Source organism: Pongo abelii, chromosome 16, assembly GCF_028885655.2.
Source record: "Pongo abelii isolate AG06213 chromosome 16, NHGRI_mPonAbe1-v2.0_pri, whole genome shotgun sequence".
Taxonomy (NCBI): domain Eukaryota; kingdom Metazoa; phylum Chordata; class Mammalia; order Primates; family Hominidae; genus Pongo; species Pongo abelii.
In genome coordinates this window covers 18,956,893-18,970,398 of record NC_072001.2, presented here as the reverse complement: position 1 = coordinate 18,970,398, position 13,506 = coordinate 18,956,893, and the positions used below count along the sequence as shown (strand labels likewise).

The following is a 13,506-nucleotide window of genomic DNA, read 5'->3' as shown; positions in this document are numbered from 1 at the left end:
ATTGAAGCTGGCAATATGTCAACCTTATAAACTTCAGCAGAGTCACTTCTCATGAAGGAGATAGCACAGTTTGGAAGATGACACTGTTGACATATATAAAAATTAGAATGGAGTAAGTAATGCTGCGTGAATCAATTTTCAATATTTATCACTTTGATTATTGCAGCAAAAAGGGATCAACACTAAAACAATACCTACTATAAACCTGCTTTCAACTTTGTCTCTCTTTACTCTCCAAAGCAATTTTTACCCATATTTGAAAAATAATATTACTGCCAAATGCCCATCTATTGATTGCATTACTACATACAGTCCTATATTTTGGCTCCATCAAGGCTTCCCTGCCATGTGTGTTTTTCCGTTTTTCTCTTAGATGTGTTTATCCAAACCAAGGACATCATTAACATAAGCTTACACTTCAATCTCTATCTCATCATACCCGCTTTGCTGCAGTTTCTTAATCTGATTGTAATTTTCAGGAAGCAAATAAATAAATGATGGATTTACCACACATATAGGCTAGCCAAGAAAAATGACATTGGATTTGTCTTCACACAAACTGTATACTTTGAAAGTACTGACATAAGATAATCATGAAATATTGTGTACACAGGGATTTGAGCCTGCTATGTCTTCTGGGAATGCTTGATCTATGGGCTCACTCCAGAACTGGGGGAGCCATGTTTTCAGCATGATTCTAACCATAGACAGAGTGTATTAGCAACTTGATGTTCTTGCTTCCCTGTCAAGTTCAAACACAACACACACACACACACACACACATACACACACACACACCCCTGGGCTCTCCTCTAAATACACCATACAACATTTATAGGGTGGTTGGTTAAAAATAACAGCATGAATTTTAGTATCTATTGGACCTTTCAATGAGACAATAATGTCCATGTTTTATAGCCCTTTCAGCACCCTTCTATAAAGCTATGTAAACATTATACGAGATAAAATTCTTTGTGTTCTGCATAACTGATTGACTACTTCAACCTGACACCTTCACTTATGGCTTTTACATATTTCTTATTTGTTCATTCTGAAGAATACATTGCCAGCACTAAGGACAAAGATATGGCTTTAAAAATAGCAAATATGAATCTGTTCAAATTATCTGGAAGGAAACACACATAATACCAAAATTTTAAAAATTCCTGTTACAATGTTAAAATTGAGAAGAGTATTTTAGAGAATTGTCCTGATAAATTTCTCTAATTTTATAGTGTGGATGGTATCCTGGTCAATTTCTTCATGTTAACAGGACTTTATCAATCTAATCAATTTTGTCCTTTCACTGTCATCTTTGCATTGCCTATCACAAGTTATTAATTTATTATGCATTAATTTATAAATATATACAAAATTATTATAAATAAAACTGAAACCTGTATAATTTACCCAGGCAATGGCTCTTTCAAAACTTCTGAATTTTAGTCTTCAAATTTTTTTTGCAATTAGGAATATTTAAGCGATTGGAAATAAAAGACTATCCTGGTATGACTGTCAGTGATAAATGTTATAGTTATGGCATATGTTTTGTAAAAGGACTGCCAATTTTCATTGTATTAACTATAACTTATTTTAACCTATTTTAATAATGTTAAACATATTTATCACTTAAGAATCTATATTAAACAATAAAATATATTTCGTTTAATAAAATATATTTTATGTTGTATAAATATATAAATAAATATATATCTGTTGTATAAATATAGATGTTGTATAAATTATATCTACGCTGTGTGTATATATACAATATAGATAACTTTACCTTGACATTCTAATACATTACTGAAATAATGGTAACCTGAATATTTCATGATTTGACTATAACTCATTAAAGAAATTACATGGACCTAATTTTCCAGCATTACTCATTCTAGGAATGCTCTACAGAAACAGAGGCATGAGTGCATACAAACTGGCATATTCTGATTATAAGTGTATGGTATCTTGCAGTAGCAAAATGTTGATAACCATCATTCTGAAAACAAGAAATGGCTAAGGAAAATGTGGTGTCCTTCACATTCACTGAGGACACTGGCACATCTATAGTTTTTGACATAGAGACTTCAAGACCTATAGGACCTCAGGAGATTGTACAACATATATTACTACCAAAATGTCAAATCTAAAGCTCATTTACAATAAAATTAATTGGTTATGATCAATACATCTTATATAGAAAGATAAATGGATTGATAGATACCTGTATTAGCATAGAAAGTTTTTCTCTAATATAGGGCAGATGGTTAAACATATTTCCTCTGGAAAGCATGGGGAAAAGGTTAAAATACATCTGTCATAAATAATTTTATTTTCTTCTATATTGTGAAGCTTTCTTAAAATGAAGTGGTTACTCTTGGCAGTAATTTATGGCTGGAGCTATTTGATCTTAAACTAAAAAAGGGAAAATTAGGGAAGCAGGATTAAAAGTTGAAACACATTTTAGCTTTAGTAGTCAAGAACTCAAAAGGTGAAAAGCACTTAAATTTATCAGTTGTGTATTGACTAAGTAATCTCCAAGGAAATCCTTAAGCAAGGAGTTCACTGTTCTGACTTTTGGCTTTAAACTTTACCCAACTTCATCAATATTTCCCCAAATTCTAAACTGTACAATGCATGTGGGCCTCTATTAAGATCTATGAGAAACTTCTTTGCATGTGGTGTAGAAATAATCACACTAAATCTTAACAACTATATTTGCTTGTATATTCAATGATGTAGCACATAGAATAGAAAAGCATGAAGGTATCACATTAATTCCCTCTCTGCAAAACAAGAGACATGTGCCAGTTCAAGTGATCTGTCAAAGAAAGTATAAAGAATTGAGTACCAAAATACATGAATATGTAGAAACAATACTACAGTCTTTAAGACTTGAGATTGTTCAGCATGTTTTAATAACAGAGAAAAAAGTATAAGAGAATTTAAGAATATGCATAGAAAAAATATAAATCTGTGAAAATAAAAATACTTGAGTAACTACTCATGACATGATTTGCTAAAAAGCCCTCTGCTAAAGAGAGAACCCACTTGATCTATTATGAGGGCATCAATCAATAAGCACCATGTAATACATAATCTACTTGAGACTTTTTTTATGTATTAACCAATATTTTGACTAGTTTGATAAGTTTTTTTACTTTCTATTGAAGAATAATATACATGTAGAAAAATGCATACACTAAAATTGTAAAGCTCATGTATTTGCATGATGCAAACACAGCAAGCACTCACACACAGATCAAGAAATAAAAATTATATGCATTCTAGAAACCAGCCAGTTATCTTATATCTATGATTATCTCAGACATGCCATCAAGAGAAGAAAATTTCCTATATAACTTACCTTGTTGCAACAATGAGAAAAAGACTAATTCAAGTCAATATTTAATAATTAAATGAGAAGCAGAAATATAATGTAGTATGACCACAAAGATATTATGAACCATGGAGTCTCTATTCTGAAACCCCAATAATGAAACAGATGAGGAAAATCTGTTAATATTTTGGCACACCTGGATTTCACTACAATACATTCTGCTCCAATATGAAATTGCCTTTCATATTGCCTCTCAAATTGCCTTTCATATTGCTCCAATATGAAATCTCTTAAATTCTACATTTTTCCATAAAAGCAAAAGAGAGTTAAAATTAAAAGAGAAATGATAAGGATTCAATAGTGTAGGTGACATGGTGAGGGTCTCAATGAGGAAAAGGACATATCATGAAAATGTCCTCCAATAAGCTTCTGAAAAGATGTACAAAACGACCTAAAGACCTAGCAAACAGCACATGACATATGAATTTCAAAAGATAATGGTTTAGCTACTCACCCCTATTCTCTGAAGCACAGGATCAGATTCCAGGCCTTGTATCACAGCAAAACATGAAAGAAAAAAAAAGCAAACATAATCTTGGAAAACACTCCACAGTAAAAATAACAAAGCACTAAACTTGGTTCCACTGTCATTATTTAATAGAGGCATGCCATATTTCCTTCTTTCAGCACAACATTAATGAGATTTTCAGACATATCACAGTTGCTTGACCCTTAATTCAATCTTCTAAAGTGTTTCATTTGTTACTTAAGAAATATATCTTATATGTAAGTATCTATCTACAATTAAAGCAAGTCTTGAGTCACTAAGCATACTAAAGGGCATACTGACTCATAAGACAGGATGCTACTGCCCTCTTCGGAGAGATGGAAAAGGCATGCTCACAGGGGTACCATGTTGTCACCGAGGGATTCCCAAATAGAGCCAGGCTCTGAGAGTCTTATTTGTCCTACTGGAGGGCCGCACATCTGGACCTCAGATTGACATCTGGAATGAGTCCCTCAGCATCCTCAGACAATTATTCTCATCATCGATCCAAACATGAACCCTCCCAACAAATAAGCATTTCCCCAGCCAGGCTTCTTTTGTGCATGGTTATCTAATGCATCATCAGTGAGAACGGTAAATGTACAGTAGACATTTGTTTAGTATCTGAATAATGGAACTCTCATATACATAGCATGAAAAAACATATGACTGAATTGCTCTAATAAAATTAGATTAAAATCTGGCCAGGCACGGTGGCTCAAGCCTGTAATCCCAGCACTTTGAGAGGCCAAAACGGGTGGATCACGAGGTCAGGAGTTCAAGACCAGCCTGGCCAAGATGGTGAAACCCCGTCACTACTGAAAATACAAAAATTAGCTGGGCGTGGTGGCACGCACCTGTAATCCGAGCTACTGTAATCCGAGGCTGAGGCAGGAAAATTGCTTGAACCCAGGAGGGGGAGGTTGCAGTGAGCCAAAATCACACCACTGCACTCCAGCCTGGGCAACAGAGTGAGACTATGTCTCCAAAAAGAAAAAAATCTATTGGGGAACTTCATAAAAACTCTTTAATCAACTAAAAGTTTAAGGAGTAAGTGAGGTAACAGAATAATATATGGTATGATTACAGTACTAATATGTATAGAAACATCTATGTTATGAATGTGCCAGATAAAGATTTAAAAAAAATATTAGAACATCTGAATTTCACTACAAGATTATTTTCACCCATCATGAACAGTGAAAAAAGGAAATATGTCAATGATTCTCCACAGTTGTTTAGGTCATTTCAAAAAGAGATTTAAACAAAGAGAAGAAACAATAATAAGGAATCCTTGAACAAGGTAGGGACACCCATGGGGAAATATATCTACCAAAAGAATAATCTCCTTTAAGCCTCCGAAATAATGAACTCACAGTCCTTGACGTTCTGACATCACTGCCCACAGAACACACAAAGAATTTCAAAAGTACCGAAGCGGCTGCTCACCTCTTTTCCCTGAAGTTTCCTTGAAGTTGTTTCAGCTTTTAACCTGCAGCAAAATATCACATAGAAAATAAATCAGATCAGAGAATGCTCTAAATTAATAAAAAATACAGCACAGGATTGGTTCCACTATAATTTCTTATCATACAGGCATCTCAGCCCTCTACTCCTTGCTACAAACATCAGCATTGCTTGATCTCATCACCTTCGTCATTTCATTTATAAATTTGTTTCCTCCTTGAATTCTTTACTCTGAAAATAGCCAATTTCCTCTCTACCAGGCCATCCAAGTGACACAGTAGTTGTGTCTTGAATGGGAAATGCTAAAGTTGTGGTCTATCAATAAAGATTTTATGAAAATACACTGTGATGTGAAAAATGAAAGACACATGATAGTGGTACTGTGAGATAATTGAGGAGTCCACCAGTTGGGCCTGCTCTGAATGTGTTATTTATCCGGTTGCAATAGAACAGATGGCCATTCATTCAGCCACACCTCAGCATCTCAGATACTTGTGCTTATCCTTGATCCAGACAAGTCTACTACCAATGAGTAAACATTCCTCACACCACACTGATGCTCCTAACAGTGTATCTCCTGCATTCAGCTTTATAGCAGAAAGCAGCACAGGCAGATGTCTGACTTGACTTTAGTGAAACTGGCTTTCACGACAGCTCCAGAAGCTTCTCAGAACCCTTTGGTCTAAGCAAAATGTGAAGTGATATTTCAGTGGGATGGCTGCCAATGCTGATATATCTACTGAATATGATAGAAATAAAAAGTCAGGAGTTAACTGTGAACTTGGATTATATCATTTAAAAGATTATGAAAGTATGTTAGGATCTATTTGACAGCAGCATACAACATGATATTCCTTCCACCTGACAGATGTATATTCCTTATCCAGGGTAGAAGACTAGCATACAAATGTCACTATATTGTGACAAAGTAGAAATAAGACAACTAAACACAGGAGGAGGAAAGAAAAACAGGAAAACCGAAAGCACGTTGCATGAGCAATAGGGGAGTGTTGAAGAACGTCGCCTAAACCGATAAATCATAAGTTAAAGATTAACTAGGAAAACACAGAACTAACAGAATTAAGAGAGGTACAAAAGTAAACACTCCGACAAAAATAAAAACTCTCCTAAGTATGAATAAATAAATAGGCAAGCAAAGACTACAACGTGACAAAACAGCGTATCAAATATAAAGAAAATACAAACAAAATAAATATCAGTCATGGCTACACACACACACACACACACACACACACGTGAGTGGACTCCACACACCCACTAGAAGAAAAATATTTTCAGCAGGCTCACAAAATAAAACATAATATGTTTTCTATGAGAGATGCATCTAAACAAGTGGATTCTAAAAGACTGAAAATAAAGGGATGGGCGAAAGTATATCAGGCATATGAAAACAAAAAGAGATAGGGGTAATCTTTTTTTTTCATGCCAATCACATGCAAGAGTAGTGATTCTTATATTACACAATGTATTCAAGTCCCACAGTGTTAACCAAGACAAAGAAGGCCACGTTTTTTATGCTAAAAGATATAATACACATGAAGATTTGACCCTTATGGAGACTTATATACCAAATAACATAATAACCACCTTTATGAATAAAAAACTACATGAGATGTATGAGATGTAAGGAGACCAGACATAGATGATCCCATAATAGAAAACTATAATACACCATTATCAGAAAAAGACAGATCAAGTGGGCAAAAATGGCAACAAAAAAATAGTGTAGATTTTATGGCTATATATTAAACTTGACAGATAATAGAAGATATGTATTGTTCTTAAGTGCCCATGGCATAGTCAGAAAAACTGATTATATATTAGGTTGGAAAGAAAAATTAGTAACTCAAGAAATATTCAAAACTGCACTATCTGATCACAATGCAAAAAAATAGACTTTACTAACAATAACATAAAGGCTCTTTCACCAAGAAATTTTAAAAATATCCTATTAACTCCTGAGTAAAAGGAAAAATATAAACGGAAAATACATATGTTTACGTAAATACATATTTTGTATGTAAATATGTTTTTGTATGCAAATATATATTTACATATATTTTAAAATATACAACATATGAGAATCTGTAATATGCATTTAAAGGCAGTTCTAGAGGAAAATTCATTGCACTAAATGTTTTTGTTATTTTTAAAAATGAAAAAGTAGATGAATGAAAGAATTCAATTTTCATCTTAAAACACTAAGAAAGAGCAAAAATAAAAGAAAGTACAAGAAAGAAAGGAATAAGGATCAAAGCAGAAATTAATGAAGATAATATTTTAAAAACCATAGATGTAATTAATAATTGAGAAGCCTGTGGTTTTTAAAAAATATTAACTACATAGGCACTCTACTAGCTAACTTTATCAAAAAAGGGAGAAAACACATATATACAAAATAATGCTTCATAAGCACTTGAACATAATGTGCATTCTGCTATTGTTGGGTGTTGCGTTCTACATATGCCAGTGGAGTCAAGTTGGTTAATAGTGTTCTTACATCCACCGTTACTGATTATCTTATCCATGTTCAATCACGTACTAAGAAAGGAGCATTGAAATTTCAAGCTATAGTTGGGAATGGTCAAATTTTTCATTTCATTTCAAAAGCCTATGTTGGAAACGTAACCCTCAATGCAACAGTGTTTAATAAAGCAACATTTAAAAGGTGATTAGGCTGTGAGAGCTCTGCCCTCATCAATGGATTAATGCTGTTATTTCAGGGGTGGGTTCCTATAAAAGAAGATATTTGTCCCATCCATATCCTCTCTTTGCCCTTCTACCATAGGATGACACAGTGAGAAGGCCCTCATCATATGCCAGCCCCTTGATCTTTCCAGCCTCCAGAAATGTGAGCCAATAAATTTCCACCATTACAAATACCCAGTCTGCAGTATTCTGTTACATCAGAGCAAAATGGACTGACACAGAAAACTGGTAACATAAATGCAGTATCTTTTGTATCTAGATATCCAGTTGTCCTAGCAACATTTGTTGAAAAAACTGTTCTTTCCCATCACAGAGAGGACAATGCCCAGATAACATGCCTTCTCGGAGTGCAGGAATCATAAGGTTTGAAAGCCGGTGCAGGAATCCAGGATGCTAATGCCCCTATTTCAATATGAGGGAAGTCTAGGTCTCACGCTGTGTGAATCAAAAGCATTGTTCAAATCTTGTTGACTAAAAGTAATTGGTTAAGTAAACAGCAATATCCATAGTGATCTGGGAATACACCATTCAGTAGAACTCAAGAATGGGCAGGTCAACTTGGTATTTTTCAGGATTTGAGTCTCTGATATGGGTGAAATGAGATAGAACACTTCGCCACTGATTTTAAAGACTTCAGAAAGGTTAGAAATCTTTTGTAAACCAGCACAGTGATCAAATACGTCATAGAAAAAAAAAGCTGCATTTTATTTGGGGAAAGAGATGTTAAACCTGGAGATTTTATCCAGCCTGGGAATCTCTGCCTTTTAATTTACATATTTACTCTATTCACATGTAATTTTATTATTGATATAGTTGAGTTTATTATGTCATTCTTCTTCTTCTCCTGTATGTCTCATGTGTTTTTGTTCCTCTATTCCTCTTTACTTCTTTCTTTTTCATTAAGTAATTATTTTATAATGTAGCATTTAAATTTCCTTAATAATTTTTTTCACTATGTTTTTTGAATTTTTTTCAGTGGTTGCTCTAGGGTTTACTGCATATATCTTAACTCACCCAAATAAGTTTCTAATTTACACTAGCTTAATTTCAGTCTTATACAGAAATGTTACACCTATATAGCTCTATTCCCTTTTTGCCATCTATTGTGGTATTATTATACATATTACCTTTATTGATGCTATAAGCCAAGAAAGACATTATAATAAATATTAATCTACCATCTGTAGTCATTTCCTTAGTCCTGTATCGCTTTGCATCCACCTATCTTCTTTGGCAAATATATTACACTTTTATATGTTATAGACCCCAAAATACATTATATACATATTATTTTATAGAATTTATTTTAAAATCACTTAAGAGAAAATTACATTTCTACTGTCTTTTATATTTATATAATTACCTTTACAAGCATTTTACTTCTTTATATTGATTTGAATAACTACCTAGGCTCACTTGCTTTCAGCTTGAATAACTTCTTTAAGTATTTAGAGAACTCTTTTCAGGGGGTTTTGAGAGCAGTAGATTCTCCAACTTTTTTTTTTTTTTAATTGAGGAAGTCTTTATTTTGCCTTCATTTTTGAAACACAGCTTTGCCAGGTACAGAATTCTTAGATGACAGGTTCTTTTTTCTTTGAGCATTTTTAATACGTTATCCTTTTGCTTCTGGCCTCCATTGCTTCTGCTGAAGTCAGCTGTTAATCTTCCTGGGGTTCCCTTGTAAATAACAAATCATTTTTCTCACACTGCTTTCAAGACTTTCTTCTTGTTTTTGACTTTCAGAAATCTTACTGTGATGTTTCCATTCGTCAATCTCTGCATTTATTCATTGGAATTCATTGAGCTTCCTGGATATGTAGGTTATTGTTTTTCCACAAATATGGGAAGTTTGCAGCCATTATTTCTTTGAATATTTTTTCTGATCGTTTGTATCTCCCCTGCCTGTCTGGTACTCCCATATGTGTATGCTGGTATGCTTAATGATGTTCCACATTCTCTGGGACTCTCTTTGTTTTTCTTTATTCTTTATGTTTTCTGTTCTTTTGAACATAATCTCTATTGTTCTATCTTCAAGTTTACTTCTTGTTTCTTCTGCCAGTTCAAATCTACTATTGAGCCCTTCTAATAAATTTTAAAATTTTAGTTATTGTACTTTTGAATTCCAGAATTTTCATTTGGTTCTTTTTAATAATTTCTATCTTTTTATTGGTATTCACTGTTTTGTGTGACATTGTCGTCATACCTTCCTTTACTTTTTTTTTTTTTTTTGAGACAGAATCTCACTTTGTCACCCTTGCTGGAGTGCAGTGGTGTGACCTCAGCTCACTGCAGCCTCTGCTTCCTGGGTTCAAGTGATTCTTGTGCCTCAGCCTCCTGAGTAGCTGGGACTACAAGTGTGAGAAACCATGCCCAGCTAATTTTTCTATTTTTAGTAGAGACAGGGTCTCGCCACGTTGGCCAGGCTGGTCTGGAACTCCAGCCAGTGAATAGTGCTGCTATGAACATTCACGTACATGTATTCATTTGAACATTTGTATTCAATTCCTTCGAGTGTGTACTTTGGGGCAGAATTGTTGGGTTATATGGTCATTTTATCTTTAACTTTTTGAGGAACTGCCAAAATATTTTCCACTAAATCAGGAGGAAAGAATTGACAAGTGGTCTTCTAGAAGCTAATAGAAACAGGTGAGAGACACTATATCCCAAATATATTTCTTTATCTTAAGCTCAAACTAGAATACCCCAGAAAAGATATGGGCCAGCAAGTCTAGTTTTCATGTCATCTCACGTCCTCAAGACAACATAAGGTCTCATTGTTGAAACAAGCCATGGAACTCCACAATCATATATTCACTTTGTCTGAAAACACCTACCAGAGTGGCATCCTTAAATCTTGGTTGAAAGTTCACAGGAGACCAAACAGATACCTAGGTGTGTCAGCTGTGCTGGTGCCAACAAGCCAAAGAGTACTCTTCCTCAATCATCCTTATTTAAGGGGAGGAGGATAAGACCGTAGATCAAGATGACAAATATTACTTCCTGTATGTATGGCTTATGCATGCTATTTCTTAACGAAGAGATATGATTAGTACTGGAAAAAGTGATCCATTAGATAGGCTACAGGCCATTTATTCATCAAACAGAATAAACACTAACTATACAGGTCTCTTGAATTTGGAGAATATCGCAGGTAGTTTAATGCAGAAATAAGACCTTCAATTGATCAGTCTTGTTTACATATTCAAGGAAGCCATATCAATAACAATTGGCATGAACATGTTGCTTGCACTCCATCATATAATGATCATACTGGAGCCAGGTGAAACTCAGATTTTAGAAAACAGACATCATACTACTGATACTTGTATTTAATTTAATGAATGATGGGATATGTATATATCAGAATTAGAACATGTAGCCATAATGCCATAGTCTTTATGTTGTGAGTCATCATCAATAAACCACAAACATTGTAAAAACATAGCAACCTGACATACATAAATTAGAAGTTAATATGTTAACTTTTTTTTTTGAGTATTGTATATTTTATTTTCATGAAAAATGTCTAATAAACCACCATGTAACTCCCTGTCTCTGTGGTCGGGCGTGCCCTGGACATTTCATAGAAATGGGATCACACACGGCATGTCCTCTGTGTCTGGCGTGTCTCATTGAGCCTGGCGTCCTCAAGGTGCGTCCACGCCGTGGCCTGAGTCAGAGCTTCTTCCTTTTCGTGGCTGGGTTGTGTTCCAGTGCACGGAGGGCCGCGCTACGTCTCCTCTGCTGACGGCCATCTGGGCTGTAGCCACCGTCTGGCTGCTGGAGTCTGCGGCTGTGTTTGCACACGGGCTTCTGCGTGGCCGTGGGTTTCCACTCCACCTGGGTATGTAGCTGGGAGTGGTCTTGCTGGGTCGGATGGGAGCTCTGTGTGTGTCTTTGAGGAGCCTCCAGGCCGTCTCCACAGTGGCTGCACCGAGTCATCCTCCACCTGCCGCTCCCAGGGGTCTGACTCCTACACACCCACCCCAGCGCTTCTGTGAGCTTTTGTTTTTGTTTTGAGACAGGGTCTGGCTCTGTCGCCCAGGCTGGAGCACAGTGGTACGATCTCAGCTCACTGTAACTTACCTCCCAGGCTCAAGCAATCCTCTTGCCCCAGCCTCCTGAGTAGCTGGGACCACAGAAGACTCCCATGTCTGGCTAATTTTTTTTTTTTTTTTGGTAGAGATGGGATCTTGCTATGTTGCCTAGGCTGACCTCAAACTCCTGGGCTCAAACAATCCTCCCTCCTCGGCCTCCCAAAGTGCTGGGATTATAGGTGTGAGCTGTGGTGACCCCATTTCTGTGTTTCTGGGCACAGCCATGCTGGGGGTGTGCTTTTCTTGTTGTTGTTGTTGACAGAGTCTCACTCTTTTGCCCCGGCCGGAGTGCAGTGGCATGATCTTGGCTCACTGCAACCTCTGCCTCCCAGGTTCATGCAATTCTCTGCTTCAGCCTCCCGAGTAGCTGGGACTACAGGCACCCGCCACCACATCTGGCTAATTTTTGTATTTTTAGCAGACACGGGGTTTCACCATCTTGGCCAGGATGGTCTTGAACTCCTGACCCCAGGTGATCCGCCTGCCTCGGCCTCCCAAAGTGTTGGGATTACAGGCGTGAGCCACCGCGCCTGGCCGGGGTGTACTTTTAATTCGCATTTTTTGGCTGACTCCTGGTTTATTTTTGGATGCGAGTTTTCTCCACTGGACTGGGTCAGGGGTGCAGTGCTGTGTTGATGCTGGACACGAGGGAGGTGGCCGGAGACACTGATGTGGCCGAGTGGCCGTGGCTGAAGAAGGGACGGCAGTCGGTGCCCCTCACCCCTGCTTAGCGGCCAGCGGATTTCTGGAGCTACCGACCCTCCTTACTGCCCAAGCATCCAGAAACACCCACGCATGGCTAACCTAGTTTCTCTAAACCAGACCCATATTAAAATTTAACTTCCTTCCTGGGCGTTTTGGGGGAGGAATCTCCTCATGTGCCCTGGGTGAGGGATCTGTGAGACGTAGTCCCCCACCCCCCACCGCAGCTCATCTCTCTTCCAGCACAGGGACTGGGCGCCGTGCCGCTTCGCGGGCACCCCCTAGTTCCAGACAGCACCTCCACGCCTCAACACTGGGGCCCCTCCCAGGCTCCACTGTCCTGGGATCCCCCACTGAGGCCCCGCTCCTGGGACCACCCACCAGCAGGGCCTTCTGGAGAAACGGACAGCAATGGCCTGGAGCATAGGCTGCTGGGCCCTGCCTGCGAGGCTCCTCAGCATGGGCTGGACTCGGGGTGACGCACGCACCCCAGCCAGGAGGGATACCTGAGGCAGCTCCACCCAACGCCTCTGTGTGGGGGAACAAGCAGCAGCTCTGACCGCTGAGCCGGGCTCGAGTCCTCCACCCGCCACCGCCAGGTTCTGGCCACAGGGACCGCCCCA

At 37.5% G+C, this 13,506-nt stretch overlaps 1 protein-coding gene and 1 non-coding gene across 2 annotated transcripts in view; both read right to left on the bottom strand.

Moving 5' to 3' along the window:
• Positions 1–13,506, bottom strand: part of LOC100432405 (zinc finger protein 705A) — a 57,319-nt gene that overhangs the window by 37,470 nt on the left and 6,343 nt on the right. The window contains 2 exon segments of the mRNA XM_054545795.2: positions 3,855–3,889; positions 5,337–5,379. The gene's annotated coding sequence lies outside the window, so the exon portion shown is untranslated.
• On the bottom strand, positions 4,330–4,396 carry LOC129050635 (small nucleolar RNA SNORD109A). The gene has a single exon (XR_008514305.1). It is a non-coding gene; the product is annotated as a small nucleolar RNA SNORD109A (small nucleolar RNA).